This window comes from Cyclopterus lumpus, chromosome 14 (genome assembly GCF_009769545.1).
Source record: "Cyclopterus lumpus isolate fCycLum1 chromosome 14, fCycLum1.pri, whole genome shotgun sequence".
In the NCBI taxonomy this organism is placed as follows: Eukaryota; Metazoa; Chordata; class Actinopteri; order Perciformes; family Cyclopteridae; genus Cyclopterus; species Cyclopterus lumpus.
The window spans coordinates 20,543,027-20,557,124 of NC_046979.1; the positions used below are offsets into that span (position 1 = coordinate 20,543,027).

The 14,098-nt window shown below is 41.8% G+C and overlaps 1 protein-coding gene across 7 annotated transcripts in view; it reads left to right on the top strand.

Moving 5' to 3' along the window:
- Positions 1 to 349: 349 nt before the first annotated feature.
- arhgap32b (Rho GTPase activating protein 32b) overlaps positions 350 to 14,098 on the top strand; it is a 93,953-nt gene continuing 80,204 nt past the window's right edge. For 5 of the 7 annotated variants that reach the window (XM_034549768.1, XM_034549773.1, XM_034549774.1 and 2 more), the window contains exon 1: positions 370 to 868. The gene's annotated coding sequence lies outside the window, so the exon portion shown is untranslated. Of the gene's footprint in view, positions 869 to 14,098 lie in introns of all 7 variants that reach the window. The other 2 variants (XM_034549770.1, XM_034549777.1) reach the window with 2 other exon arrangements.

Consider the following 14,098-nt stretch of genomic DNA (forward strand, 5'->3'; position numbering starts at 1 on the left):
TTGGATATTTCAGAGCTACAAAGCCGTTCGCTTATCTTGGTTTTAGTTGGAAAAACTGACCCTGGTTTAACGAAGTATAATGTGACTGTGTCCTATTTGTAGGTGTTGCATTCCCGTAAAAAAGCTTATGTTGCATACATGGGAGAGAAAAAATGCTCTTCAGCTGAGCTATCTGTGGGATGTAAAATGAACTCCGTGTGCGATAACCATTTGCCTATAATCATTTGAATTCGCAGGCAGACAGATAGATCCCAAAGCCCACGCGTCTGCATAACGACCGCACATTGTCCTATTTCCTCAGTCGTGCTTCTTCGTGCCCGACGTTTCCGACGGCCCGTGAACGCTGCACAGAGATAGCGCCGCTGTGGCTCCTCTGCTCCAGTCAGTATCCACTCCGCGGTGTGCTTCTTGGTTGAGTTGCTCACGGAGGACGAGCCGCTTGACAAGTTTTCACCTGGAAATAGCGCCGCGTAACTCCAGCGAAAGGCGAATTTAGTCTGCTTAGGTGACGAAGAGAAAGGGGGTTTCATGGAAGACCACAGGAGTCTTTTATTTCCCCCAGAACAGGACAGCAACTGACTGAACGCTTCCCGCGAGCCTTGTGGTCCCGGGGGAGCCTTTCTTTTTAAATTTAGGGTCAACCTAACTGTGAATACAACCGCTGGCGTGTTTTCTTCAGCCTGGAGAAAGAGAGGGACGTTGAAAAATATGGTCAAATTCTTTCTGCCTGACGTATGAGAGTCGGGTCTACGCTGTGATGAGGTGCGAATTGAACAGCGGCGGAGCGCCAGACGGAGACAGTGAAAGCTAAGCTCATCCCACCGGCCAACGGTGGCCAACGGACACAGCCTCGACCTCAGCTACACAGGTACTTTTTACTTTCACTTAGCACGTGCGTGCGATATGCTCGCGGGGAGCGCCTTGCCTTCCTTCACATTAGTCTGCTAGAAAACGTAACGTGTGTGTGCGCGCGCGCGCGTGTGTGTGTGTGTGTGCGTGTGTGTGTGGCTACCGGCCACAGCAAGAATACCGTCTCCCCAGCTCGCATTGAGTTGGCTAATCCTCCAGTCGCGGTAGAACTGCAGGAAGAATTCAAAAACAGGGCAATTTAACGCTCGTCGTACAACATACACACAACGGCAGCGGCTCAGTTTAATCTTTTGTTCTCGTACAACCAACTAACGTTGACTACCAAACTCGATAAAGAGTCCCCTTAGACTAATGTTTGGAAGTTGTACTACACTGAAACAAAGAAAACAACCAATATAGCGTTAGACATTCAGTGTGGTTCTCCGCACACCAGAAGTGCATGTGTGAGAGTCTGTGATGAAGTCTGACCGGTTGTGACTCAGTCAGCCTGAAACCTTTCATGTGTTGTCTTGCCGTCTCCTAAAGTCAGCAACTTCACTGAAAACAAGTGCCACCGTTCCAGTGAAGATACAGACGTGTTGATCAAAAAACTAAATTCAATTTGGTCTTCATTTGAAATGTTGAATCCTAAATTAGGTGTGATCCACGAGGGACTGTCTTAAAAGCTACTCCCACTCTCATGTTATTTGATCCACAGTTCCAATGGTCTTCTGATGCTTCACTCCCTATATTACATTACGTTTAATCATGGAGGCCTTTAATCCTTATTTAACTTGGCAAACCAACTACAGTCAGGGAGGGTTGTACACACACCCACACACCATTCATATCCATGCTGCCCAGTACAACCACTGCACTCCTATAGTATTGAGCATCATCTCCAGTGGAGCTTTTGGGCAGTAAATGCCTTGCTCAAGGGCATAGTTTTCATCTGGATGTTTTCCAGTCATCGGCCCTGTGAAACATTTCCTGGTCAGCATGACTAATTGCTTTGAGCAACACGCCACTAAAACCTATTACATTGCTGCCGCCATGATTGGGGTGGAACAGTTTACAAGCCATGGTTCATTATGTATTTTGCTGTTGAGGGTCTCGGTTCAGTGCACTGTGTTTTCAGTGCAGCGGCATGGAAATATACCTGTGTGTGTGTGTGTGTGTGTGTGTGTGTGTGTGTGTGTGTTTAGGGAAACTAAGATCTTATCTGTTTTTGGTACAACTGTACTGGTATTCCTGTTGGTGCTTGGTGTGATCTTGGTCTCACCCTCTGTTCTAGTAACTTCTTATCTGAAGAAATATCCCTGTTTGTATTTACTCTCCCTACCTTTATTTCCCCAGCCCCTATACTTTCTTTGGTGTACTATGTTCTGCCAAAAATATGCATATCCATCATGCAAAGAGGTGCTCCAAATTCCCTTTTTCCCCACCCAAAAGAGTCGTTTACAAAATGAGTGTTCAGAAATAGCGTTGCACACTGGACTAACCTATTCTTTAACGAGTAACGTCAGGCCGGAATTTTTTTGTTGTCATTTTTAATGTGAAAAAAAACAAACTATCATGACACTGGTGAGGCCTCTGATTAAGTGGGACATGAGTAACTGACGTGTACATTGTACCAGGCCATGTGACAGCGTTGCTCATCACACTAGGCCCAATTATCATAACGATCCATTTCCGTGTCAATTGTAACTTTGTTTCTTATGCACTGAGTTTTATAGACATGTGCAATGTTGGGTCTGAGACTTACGCCATTCAGTGTGTTCGTTTTAAAATTTCTTGTTGCAGTTTTAGAATAAGAGCTTTTATTTTGAGATTTAGACGATGAAGCTGTAATTGCCATTGTAATAAGCATTGTGTTCTTAGCTGATGGGGTGTAAAAGACAGATTTTCTTAGATTCTCTTCTAGCCCAGGGGAAACGTTACTGCTAAATACATTTAACACGCATGTTATTAGGCGTAAATTCTTACAACTCATTGTGAATTATTTTGTCTGACGGAACACTGTCCCTTTTTTTCCCCCATCTGATATATAACAAAGCAACATCCCCCCCCAAAAAATATGAAGGTACTCTTTCAAGCTGCAGTGTCCCCCAACCCACAGACGCCGTTGTGTCTCTCTGTGTTGGTGCGGCAGATGAGTGCGACCCGCGTTTGAAAGGACAGCTGAGATCTGAATGTGTCAGCGACGAAAAACGTTAAGACACTCCGTCTCGTCGCAGAGTTGTTTGTTGATCAGTCTTTGCTGTGGAGTTCAGTATTCCTTTGCTTTAAATCAGTTCTGTATAGTAGGGTTGAGAAGGGGGCATATTAGTTAATAATACAATTTGGAGATGCCAGCATATATACATATTTGTGAAATTATCAGATTTTTCCCAACAACACCATTCACAATGCCTCGGGGAAGGACTAAGATGAAAACATATGACCAAGACTACACTGCTCCAAGTTGGGACAGCTGGCTGCAGCTGAAATAACAGCACGCTCTGCGGTACGGCAGATAAGACCCAAACGATTTCAGATTTACTGCGGTGGTAACTTCAGGATTAGCCATATTTAAATAGACAGAGGGTACAAGCAGTTGTTGCCGCTGGCGGCGGATGCAGATCTCTGAGACTACAGCACATTTGTCTTCCGAAATTAAGCTGCTGCATCAGAGTCTGAGCTGAGGTGTTGCACCAGTGGACAAGTACAACTAATACATGATGAAGGAGGAGGCAAAGGAAATACAACCACGTATAGCTTTAGCTTTGAAAAACTGAATTGTCCACAATGTGGGGAATTAGTCTTTGGCTTCCCCACAGTCAAGTGAATTACATATTGTTTAGTAGTAAAAAGACAATAGCGATCTTGGAGTTCATTCATCTACAATCAAATACAGTTCAGTAGGCCCAATACAAGTGTACAATGTGTAGATTCTGCAAAACGTGAAACAAATGTGCAAATTCAGCGAGGGTGAGCGTGTGGCCCTGTAGGCTACGATTAGCTAAGTATTTAATAATTTAACTTTGCTTCAGGTTTCAGTAGTGAAGAGGACACTAAGAGCAGCAGACCGTGTAAGTTGAAAAAAACAACTCAAAGCTGAAAGCTAGCGTATATGGGTATTTAATAATGTTGTTGATGGATTCAGAACCTAATCTTGACATTCTAGTGCTAAGGATATGCATTTTACATATTTTCCCTGAGGCAGGAGACTAACATGGAGGCAGCTTTCGTCCCCAACCAAACCCCCCCCCCCTCCTATTAAAATAAAGTTGCCCAACGCAGTCTGTGGACAGAGGAGTTTTATATTATGTTCAAACAAAGGTGCGGCGAGTCACTGTTGAAGTGTTGCTGAAGCGCTTGTTGGTTTAGTTATGTTGGTAAATAGCACTGGATACTGGCTAACTGCTTCACTGCCTCTTTGGGGCTCTGAAAAAAGAAGTTGAGACCAGCTCTACTTCAATTTGTAGCGCGTCACGCCCGTCACACGGTGTCAAGTGTCGGGCGTCCTTTTGTAGCTTCATGTCACCAGCTTCCATTGAAAATAAATTATAGCCTGTTGCTGCGTAGCTCAAAGTGTGAAAACGGCATTAGTGAAGAATAGCCTTTGAATTGGTTCTGCTAATTGCATGCTAATCACGAGCACACACATATTGCATGTATACTCAACATTTTTGAGTTTATACTGTCTATTATCGCCATGACAGACCTTTTACAGCACTCTTTTACCAAACCATAGTCATAATAACAGTAAGCATGCTAGTAATTAGCACAAATTAGTTGTTAAAACAGTAAAGTCCATCTAACTGTTAATGCAACGTTCCAGGCCCAGAGGTTCATGTGGTGTTTTATTTCTTTCCAAATATTGTTAAATAGGTGCACACTATGACGTGTGTGTGCACTTGTCATTTCGTCTGGATTTTAAGTGGTCTGAATTTGCCTACGGTCACTTCCACTGTTGCATGCAATTCAGTCTTGTTCCCCTCGGGATGAATTTTAATAACCAGAAGGATCAAATTCCTGCCAAACTAATGACATTCCCATCAGCCGTTCATTCATCCAGCTGTACTTTGTGTGTAGGGCAAATTGGAGAATGTTTCCATGCTAACACATGGCAACGAAATACAATTCAAACATGTGTTCTCCTTTTAGATTTCACACCAAAAAAAATGTTATAACAAACAGCGGACTGTCCTCCATGAAGCTGGCGGTGTTGATCGCAGAAATTGTTAATGTTCTTTTTGTTGACGTCACCCTTTTTTAAAAACAGATGGAAGACAGTTTTTTGTGCAGAGCTGTTGCATCAGGTGTGTCACGAGTTTCAGTCAATAGTCTGTCGTCATCTTTGCTCAACAGGCCTGTGCATCATTTCAGGATTAGGCATAGCATCCGGGCAGTTAAATAACATGATCTGAGGTCCTGGGACAGGGATGTCGTATGTGTACAGATTGTAAAGCCCTCTGATGCAAATTTGTGATTTTGGGCAATACAAAATTACTGAATTGAATTGAATCTCTTTGAAGATAAGACATATCTTTTCTATCAACTTGCAGTCTTATTATATTATGTATATTATATTATGTTAACACATTTTTGGTTAAGATAAATCTGTGTTGTGGAGATTTTCAGTAGCCTGTTGTATGCAGTACAGGCAATTATAAAGAAGTGTCAGGTTTCTACGCTGACATGGGGAGGACTTGCAAACTCCACACAGAACTGCCCAGACCGCGAACCGAACCGAACCGAACCCGGGCCCCTCTTGCTGTGAGGCGACAGTGCTAGCCACTACACCATCGTGCACCACATTTATGCTTTTATATCAAACAAAATGTAATACGTTTTGCAGCTTTTCTTTCCCGTTACGCAACCAACTGCTCTCCTTTTTTTTCTTCTTGTGATGGACACAAAACCTCACGCACTCTCAAAGGTCCCCTTGTTTGTCTTCATCCTCGGCGGCCACGCACAAAGCCGGACACAACCTCTGACCCGGCATCAGATACTGACGCATTGTGCGTGTAGCTGAGCATCCATTGTGATTCCTCTCCACATGTTCATTAATTATACATAATGCGTATACGCTTCTATCCTCAAGCCCTGTCCCACACATGCACCGAGCTGCGGACTCTCCCATTCTTGGTTTGAAAAGGCATCTCACTCGTGCTCGGTCACAGGCCGCAGAGGATGCCGTGATGCTCCCAAAGGAGATTCCATTCCCCTGTAAACAATCCTGGCTTTGACGAAGGCGCTGATTAGCGAGGTTGCCAGGCTATTCCCACAATGGCTCGGCGGAGGATAATGTGATCGGTTCTCATTCAGGACTTTGTTGGCAACAAGTTGTGCGAAACAACTTGTGAAAGCCATGTAGCTGAGAGTTAAGCTTTCTGAGAGTGTTGACGTTCGACGAATTGTTCCGACATGGTGCCGAAAGCACCCAGGGAGCACTGGAAGCTGTCAGAGTGGCTGGTACCCGAGTTCAGAGATTTCTCTTATGTTTATGTCAGCATGTTAACTCCCTTATTTCAGGAGTTGTAGGACTAAGGGAAAGTTTGGTCTCAGTTTGCCACAGGAGGCAAATCCGAGCACATCTCACTGCCCTGGAGTAAACTTTCTTATTTTACAGCTAAATGGGTACAAAATATGTTTCTGAAAGCATTTGAGGTGAAAAATAAGGCAATGCCGTAACCAAAACTGGATTCATATTTGATCAGCGGTGCTTAGTTTGACCAGAGTTCGCAAGCAGTGATTGACAGCTGCGTTAGAGACTCCTCGGCTGCTTGTTTTTCTTCACATGCAGTTGAATCTTGCAAATGCCATCAGGAGCACAGAGAAACCAGATTTTGTTTTTCACAGATTGTCTGTCTCTCTCTCTCTTGCTCTCTCTCTCTCTCGCTCTTTTTTTTTTTTTTTTTTTAAAGTAACTACAAGATTTAAATCATGACATAACACGTTGCCCATATCTGTGTAGCGCCCAACCGCTACAGTACAATATGCATTGTTTCCAGTAAATGTTGATGGCAGTAGTCTCATCCATAAGTCTCTGTCAAGCTGCTAGACTCCGTAAAGAGCTTAAATGTTGTTGTTTGAAGTTCTAAAAGCAGTCATATTCATCTACTCCACACCATCTTTTAATAAGTACACCCTGTTTGGTTCTTGGAATGAATCTTGCTCAATTTTAGCATCACAATGGCCTGTACTTTTTTTCACAGTAAACATTTATATGTGACAGCGCATAGTTCAACATTTGAAGGGAGCACTCCTGCTCTGGAGATTTTATGAGTGACTAAGATAAAGGTGTGTAAAATAGCTCCCGAGCATATTCCTTTACAGGGCAGCGTGGTCGCATGAAAAAGAGTGGGAGAGATTTGTCCTGCACTGGAGGGAGTTGACAAGCTCTTCTTAAATATGTCAAGTTAAAGTTGAGATTTTAAAAAAAGAAGCCTTTTTTAAGCCTTTCAGAACACGCCATCTGATCATATGCATCTAGCTTACAATAAATGCAAAAAGAAAGTTCTTTGTATTTTTATTTCAAAATCCAATCATCTTTTCATCCTGTAAAACAAAATATGGCTGTTGAATTATGGCCGTTGCAATGTTCTTTTTTTCCGCAAACAATAAACAAAAGTCACCCTATCTGGAATGCAGAGGAGTAGCGTAGAGACCCCCATTACGGCGCCGGCAGCGACCTGTCAATCGCAGTACGCCCGCCCTAAAGCATACTCTGCTTTATGGTCTATTTGACTCTAAATGGATGGAATAAGCTACTTAGTTATAATGCAATGTTGGGCGGTCGTTTGTGATGTGGGTCTGCAGCAGTGAAACTACAATATTCAGGAGATGGACGACAAATCGGCTGTGTGTTCTTACAGTGTTGTCATGCAGACGACATGAACAACCCGGTTCAAACTATCACTTTATTAACAAGGTTGGAATTGAAATTAAAGAAGGAATATAAAAGTGAAACCAAGGGATTGTCACAGAGACTACAAAGCCGCTAAATTGTCTCATTGTTCAGTTTCAAACATGCTGAATTAAATACGTTCTCAAACATATCCCTTGATGTTATGGTTTATATGCAGATAATCTGATCAGAAGAATATGCAGACAATAGTTTATGGTGCGTCACTATAAATGTTACCGCCGCTAGGATTTTTGTGGTGGAATTATCTCTTTTTGTAAAGGACGTCCAGTGTTTCCTATGCTAATAAAGGAAGCATTGTAGCACCTTTCCTATGCATTTAGAGAATTCAAACGGCTCTAATCATGGCAGCCACTTGGATGCTTCCGGGTAATTTTCACCTTCCTAAGCAAAAAGGACTATTCGACCGCAACTACAGTATACATCCTAAGCCCACCTACTTTTAAGCGGTCCAATCAAATGCAAAGAGATTGCTTCAAATCCCTCTTTTAGAATATACTCTGATAGAATTTTCTATCCATCTAAATAATGAGATCTAGTCCTTTATGGAGATTTTGTTGAATAGAGTTGAGTTTTAATTGTATATACAGTAGTTTAATGTAATTACTTTCCTCCCCTTGTCCTTTTGTTTCCTCCTAGTGTCCTTCATCCATGCGTCTGCATTTAGTCCCTCTTGTTTTGTTCCTGTAGCCTGATTTCCAGGGCGAGCTCCTGTGCTCTAGGATGCTCCAGAGCCCCAGGCGCTCCAGACACCAAAGGCCCAGTGATGCAAAACCTCCCCTAAAGTAGAGTTGTCTAGTGGGTCACACTTGTGCGTTCACTCAGACCATTCATTGGACACCCACTTTCCAACACCCCCTATTTCCCCCTTTCCCATTTTGCTAATTAGGTTGACGGGTGTCATGTTGTCTGGGTGCATTACGGTCAAATTCAACTGTTGTGTCGTGTCACAACAGGATCCCTGTAAACACCTTATTTAGACAACCAGAAGTGATCTTCATCTATTGTTAGTTAGCATTGCTAAAAGTCCAGGTGAAATCTTTAAAAAAAAGATGAAAACTACAGTGATCCTTGAGTCATCGCTAAAGGAAAATAGGTTTCGTTTGATGAGATTTATTTTTTGTGGTGGTGTATCTCATTGTCCAGCTCTGTATTTCAGATTACCACCATGTGATTGGCTGTTATGTCCTCTGCTGCCCATTTATCAAAACTCTGTGAATGTAAAATCTTCATCACTCGTGGCTCACTCTTCAAAAGGCTTCTAAGAGACACAATAAAACCTGATTTATTTTGATGGGCTTAAACACATCAATCTCAGCAGTACAGCCTATTTAAATATTGGTAATTTAATATTATAGCAGCATTAAAGTGCGTCTCCAAGGACCATTACTCAGAGCAAGCCTGAGTGTACCTTATGGACGGACTACTCTCGCTGACACGTGTTCTCAGTCTCGTGTACATTGCACGGCAGTTATGCACAGCAGTTCTTTCTTTTTTTTCTGGAGACAATTCTGAAATTCTGTCCTGGATACCAGTCTCCTGTAATTGGACTTGTCATATAGAAAAAGCACATTGTTACTAATACTAATTTAATATTCTCAAAAGAAGACAAAAAAGTATTGAAATTTGGCGAGAGTATTCAATTTTATTGACAAAGTTCTTGATGTTTTTGTTCTTTCGTTGGATTAAATTACAATTTACGTTGCTTGGTGGGAACTTTGATATAATGCGGCAGTACAGTAGCCCACAGTTCACGTCCGTGTTTGCGTTTACCATCTTGACAGTGGAGTGACTGTGGATCCCTTGTTTTCTGAAACGAAAACATAAGGGACTCGCACCTTGCTACTAACAAGCTAACGTTAGCTCGTCGTCTCAGAATGGGCAAGTGTCATTTTAACGACAACCCTTGTCAGAGTTTTTTTTGTGTCAACAGGGTCATTCGCGTGAGTTGTGTGAAACCAAAGAGCTTTTAAAAGTGAGGGGAGAATGAATCCATGGTGAATGTGTCCATCAAAACTTTAGGTTCAACTTATATGTTAACGCATTGTAATGCAATATAATAGTGTCATGTTTGGAGGCTCCAGTGCAACACTTGAGTTGCTCAGGCTAAGGGGACTTCCAGGAGAATGATTGTTCACAGCATGCAGGAGTTTACTGCGAGTCAAGTTTGATTCTCTGCAGCAACAGCTTAACTTCATGGCTCCAACTTCACCAGCTGCAACATTAACGCAATGAACACAATGCTGCATCAATAATTAAAATCCAATCATGTAAATTATGCAATAAAACTTGTTTATCAAAACAAGATGTCTCTCTCCATGTTCTGATTCTAATCTTTACCTGATGAGCTCCCCTTTAAATAGGAGCTTTTGTGGTGCTCTGAATGTGTCAAAATGTGTTATTAGAGTACATACACAATTGTTTTCTAGTGTCATATGAATGTATTATGCTCAGATGTTTTAAATTCAAGTAACTGGTAAATAACTCTTTTCCACAATGTGAAAATCAATAAAGATATTCCATTATGTCCTTTATCATTTTGCTAGTTCCAAGTGGTATTAAAAAGCTCTTAAAAAGTCTTAAATTGAACTGTGGTAACCCTGGGGTTACCCTGTAATAACGTTATTGACTGCTCTGTTCTACTCAAGTGTCCCAGTAGGCCAGCATGCACAATATCAGGACCCTGAAACTAAAGCAGCGAAATGTAATTCAGCCACCATTTATTTTGTAATGTACACCTGTGCTTTTGCCTCCATCTTCCTATTGGTTTCTGTGAAAACGGCATGTTGCATGTGCTGCATCTGCTGAAGTCTGACTCAGAACCAGCTGTCTGTTACTTTCTCAAACGGACAACCAGTGAACCACGCCCTCTTTGGGCAGCAACTGGCCTGGTAGACGGCAGGGTCAACTTCTCTCTGCCTTTCTTTAAAAAAAGAAAGAAAAGAAACAGCTACTTCCTTTACTTTTTTTTTTAATACATTTTGAGAATACACTGTCGCAAAATGGGTGTCGTTATCCTCTCTGGTGTCTCGACCCTCTAGATAATGGCAGGCGTTATTCCCCCCTCCCTTTTCGAGTGTGGCCTTCGCACGAGCGAATTCCTATGAAGCATACAAAGACCTCCAGGCCACTTCCACACTAATACGTTTCTGCTTTTTCATCATCCATACTTGTGTGCCTGAAAACATTAGCATACACGCACACTGTTTGGTTGTCATTGTAAGAAGGGAGCAGACTGATAACGCTGCTGGCCACAGGACATGATGCAAATCTCTTGATTAATGGTTTGCCTCCTGCGCATATAGGGAGTAGTAGCGTCATTAATAGCAGATGATTATGATGTGTCAGCAACGCCTGTATCGCCGATGCCACATTTTTCAAACTAAAACCGGGTCAGCAGCTAATTCAAAAGTCCAAAGTTTTGTGGACGCATGGCTCAAACGTAGAAAACGTTTTGTGTTATTGGTGTAGTAATGTAGTCTCTGAGTCCATTGTCAAGGCTCTTTTATTTATTTTTTGTTCCCAATGACGAGGTGTGCTAAACCAAGGTACATTGAATTACATTCACTTAAATTACCCCTGCGTTCGTGTGCTTGATCTGTACACAGTGGTTGTATTGTTTCCTTCCGCTTGGATCTTTGTCTGAAATGCCATGCGAGTAATATTTATCGACTAGACGGCTTCGGTGGATGAGCAGTTGATTTCACAGAGCAACAGTCGTTGGAAGTCAGAGCTCATCACTTCCTTATCGTGTGGCAGACGGCATTAAACTGTCTGGTCAGCGAATCCCATTGTATCTGCATCCCATTCTTTTTGTCCTTCCCTTTTGAAAGAACTATGACTCATCTATTTTACTCTGCGCCTGGAGCTCAGACATTTCTTATTTTTATGCTTTTTCAAGTTGATATAAATATTCTTAACTTGTCTTTTCTTGACTTGTTCAATCGCTGTCCTCTGTTTTTTTTGATTGCGTCTTCCCTTCGTAACAAATTAATCCAGTGATGAGCTCCATTACAATCCATGTCCATAGGACATTCCAAAGACTTTTTTTCCCAGAAGGGAAGGGATTATCCTACCCAACACAGGACTATCACTCTCCCCAGTATTTGCTTATTTTACAAGAAGGCATGAGATTGTGTGTTGAACATTTTCCTTCAAGGAAGTTTGCTTGATTGCCTGATAAGTTGTTGTATTCGACTCACTACATCACATGTTTTACCAATAAACAAGTCTGCAGAAATATATATGTCAACAGGCCTCTCTACATCTGTGAATAGGAATAAAGGGGAAGTTGATGCCAATCATTAGAGACCAAATTGCGAGATAGAACGGTGCTCCAAAAGTATTGTGTTGTTGGGCCCAGAAGCTGCATCCCAGTTTGTCAAAGACTTCAGTGACACTGACACACTGCGTTTGTAAGCAGAGTTGTTTTATTGTGAATTTAGCTTTAAATCAACAAAAGAAAAAAACTGCAATCATTTACTAGATTATAGATGAAAAGGGCTATGGCAGACAATCTGTTTGTGAATAAGAATACAGCTGGACTAAAGGCCTTGTTATTGGCCCTCAACACATTTTTTTAATGCAAAGAAAAATCAGCTACTCACTACACTCGGTACTCTGTAAACTACAATGAGGTTTTTTGGACCACAAACGCAGGAACGCTGCCACAATCGGTAATTAGAGCATTGGTGACCATATACAGAACAATATAAGGAATCACAGGAAAAACAATATCACATTCTTAGTTTTCAACAAGTTACACTGCAAAATAATCTTTGTTTCTTGAACATAAAACCTCATGTGCCATAGAACAGGGGTTCTTAACCTTTTTGACCTCGGGGCCCAACTTTTCAAGTACAAAGTAGCCTGGGGCCCATTCAAATAGTAACACCGTATTGGTTTAACCAATTGATCTCCCTCTTGGTTTGATTTGTATTCAATAACTAAATCAGCAATGTGATCATCAAGACATTTGTTCATCATGTGTATATAAACCTTCGCATACAACAACAAGACGCCCAACAGGCAAACAATTCATGGAACAAATCAAGCTAATACAAGAACAAATGTAAAGGCTCAAGTCAGATTTATTAACACAAAAATAACTAATAAATAGATTTGACTAGAGAACCAAAGAAGGGACTAAAATAAAAATAAATAATATGTGGTAATAAAATGGATACATTCAAAATAATACGTTTCAAATTAAATAAACCGTAAATGAAATGAAATAATGTGCAAATGAAAATATAGCCTTAATAATCTGCGAATGATATGCTTCAGCAGTCTTCATGGCAGAACCGGAAGTTGCTAGACGGGTCCTGACTCTTAAACCCAACACCGTCCCCTGGCAGAAAGACTTTGTATTCATCTTACGAAGGTGAATTGAATTAACAAGGTCACTCTCCTGACGTCCAGTCTCCGGAGGCCGAGGACAGTAGACTGTAGAGGAGGCATCAGATGACAAGCAGCGGAAGGCAGATACAAACAGTGTTTAAAAAGATGCCTGCATCACACATTGATTTTTGTCTTGAGTTTGTCATGGGACAGCTAGCTGCAGACCGGCTGACTCCAGTGTCGTGGGGCAGACATCAATAAGGGGCCATGGTCAAACGACCAGATCTGGATTGCATTCAAAATAAAAAAGAATCACCTGGGACTGTTTATTCACCAGACGGATAAACGGCTGAGAAATAAATTCATCCACGAGATTACAGTCGATCATTCCAGTTCACGGTCTCTCGACAAGTCTGGCGGTATCTTCAGTGATGTTTACTTTGCATGTGGCAGCATTTTTAAACCTTCAGGGATGTGGCTCGTCTTGCGCTGCAGCTCCAAGGGAACAGCAAAAGGTGCTAGTGTCACTCAAGGATGCTGAGCAGACGGCTTCGTCATGGCCTAATTCCTGTAAAGCTCCAAATTACCTCATGAATATGCACCACTGACAGAATTAGGGTCAGTGCCTGTCAGTGCGGTCAATATCATACAGGCTTGGTTCCTGCGTGAGCAGAACAACACTGCAGGGTTTTAGTCTTTTAGTTGGCTGCTTTAAGTATATGTGTATGTTGATTAAACTGACTTCTTACATCACTATAAGATGTGCCAGTACCATAGTCCAATTATCATTTCAGCTAATTATAATTTAAAAGGGAAATGTTTTTTAACAGAAAAGGCCAGTGTTACAAACAAGAGGAGTTTTTGGAAGAAGTGGCTATTATGGAAACGGGTAGGATCTTATTAAAGTCACTATTGAGTTGCATTATGGGAAATGTAGGATTCAGACTTTCTGTAGCTTGACCCACACTGTAACATCCTGTGTGCTTCCTGTGTATG